This window comes from Benincasa hispida, chromosome 6 (genome assembly GCF_027475165.1).
Source record: "Benincasa hispida cultivar pf3 chromosome 6, pf3_genome.v1.1, whole genome shotgun sequence".
In the NCBI taxonomy this organism is placed as follows: Eukaryota; Viridiplantae; Streptophyta; class Magnoliopsida; order Cucurbitales; family Cucurbitaceae; genus Benincasa; species Benincasa hispida.
Genome location: NC_143483.1, coordinates 48,198,124 through 48,200,398, shown reverse-complemented (window position 1 = coordinate 48,200,398; position 2,275 = coordinate 48,198,124).

Sequence of the window (2,275 nt, the reverse complement as noted above, 5' to 3'; positions counted from 1 at the left end):
ACATTTGATATGCATGGGTGGCAAGGAGGAAAATGTTCAGAATGCACTATAAGGGGAGGCATGGTGTCAGCTCTCCACCACCCCCTGGGCCGTGTGGCCTAAGTGAGCTACTCCATGGCACATACGTGTGTCATGGCATGGGCGAGCGTTACAAGACAAGTGTCTTAGGCGCCTTCCATCGAGAATGGGATCTCATGGACAGTGTCGGACAACTCGGGTGTGCCGACATTGCGCCCCTTCCCATGGTCCGAAGGATTGATGTAGCATCCAGTATGTCGTTTTGATTCGACAAGGGCTCAGAGGGGCCTAAGTCTCGATTATGTTCGGGTGGATGGATGTCCGAGAAGTCCCGAGTTGGATTGTTGCCCATGGGTTAGTTGATGATGGTTCTCAATAAGCGTGCCTGAGCAGGAGAGAGAGAAAGTTGATGACATCCCGACACTTGAGATGGCATCCTAAAGCATCAGTGGGACTCGATAGATGTCGCTAGCCCAATACTGGCTCGAGTGGCCCCGAAAAGCAACGTATGGTTCGGTGGTAAGCGAGAAGAAGTGTGGGGACGTGTTGTTGGGAACCAAGATGACAAAGAGTGATGCGACGTTGCATCATGATGACCTTAGCCTCGTACATGGGCAAGGTCGAGCCTAAGGACTTGGCCTAGAGTAGAGGCAAGTTGGCTAGAGTCGCACGTGAGGGAAAATACACGTACGGGCGACGTGTATGGCTGAATGAAGTTTAGTCTGCATCAGTTCAGTTCGATCGAGGATGGAATAACCTCGCCTAAGGTTCAACGAAGCGTCAAAGAGTCGAGCAAAAAGTGAATTGGGACTGGAGCATTGATAACTTGTAGAAATACAAGTTATTTATGCCACCTTATCTAGATATTGCAGCCAAAAGTTAGTAATTATGTGCCAATTGAATGAAAATTAGCCTAGTATGAAGAAAAGTTTTGCACGCAAACGGTTTTGTGAACCGAGCTCATTTGGCCCCAAATGGCTATCGGGCCCGGCGGAGCTACCCCGGGGCCCAATTTTTGGGCGCAAACTTTCCGGCGGGCGAAAACATGAAAGTGGACCCAGGGATTAAGAACGATGAAAAAAAGTAGTGCATGTAGATGGTTTTGCGAACGGAGCTCATTTGGTGCCTGAAATGGCTATTGGGCCCGATAGGGCAACCCCGAGGCCCAATTTTTGTGCGCGAACTTTTCGGCAGGCGAAAATGAAAAACTGAACCCAGGGGCTAAGAATGATGAAAAAAGTCGTGTGTGCAAACGATTTTGCAAACAAAGCTCATTTGGTGTTCCAAATGGCTATTGGGCCCGGCGGGGTGCCTCGGGGCCCAATTTTTGTACGCGAACTTTCTGGTGGGCGAAAACGGACCCAAGCATTAAGAAAGATGAAAAAAAGCCGTGCGCGCAAACGGTTTTGCGAATGGAGCACATTTGGTGCCCCAAATGGCTATTGGGCTCGGCGGGCTGTCCTGGGGCCCAATTTTTATGTGCGAACTTTTCGACGGGCGAAAAGTTAAAAACGGACATAGGGGTTCAGAACGATGAGAAAAAGTCGTGTGCCAGACGGTTTTGGGAACCGAGTTTGTTTGGTGCCCAGAACGCCCCACCGGGCGAAAATTCAAAAATAGACTCAGGGTTCAAAACGATGAGAAAAAGTCATGCACTAGATGGTTTTGGGAACAGACCTCGTTTGTTGCCGCAAATATATAAAGGGCCTGGTGGGGGTGCCCCGTGGCCCAATTTTTGTGCGCAAACTTTCTGGCAAGATAAAATTTGAAAACGAAACTAGGAGTTCAGAACGAAGAGAAAAAGTTGTGCGTTAGATGGTTTTGGGAACGGAGCTCATTTGGTGCCCCGAACGGCTATTAGCCCCGGCGGGGGTGCCCCAGGGCATAATTTTTGGGCGCAAACTTTCCGACAGTCGAAAATTTGAAAACGAACCCAGCAGTTCAGAACGACGAGAAAAAGTTGTGCGCCATACGGTTTTTGGAACGGAGCTCGTTTGGTGCCCAAAATAGCTATCAGTCCCGGCATGGGTGCCCCGAGGCACAACTTTTGTACACAAACTTTCCAGCGGGAAAAAATTTGAAAACAAACCCAGGGGTTCAGAACCATGAGAAAAAAGCCATGCGCCAGACGATTTTGGGAACGGGGCTCGTTTAGTACCTAAACGGCTATCGGGCCCGGCGGGGGTACCCCCGGGCCAAATTTTTGGTGGGTGAAAATTGGAAAATGGTCCCAGGGATTCAGAACGATAATAAAAAA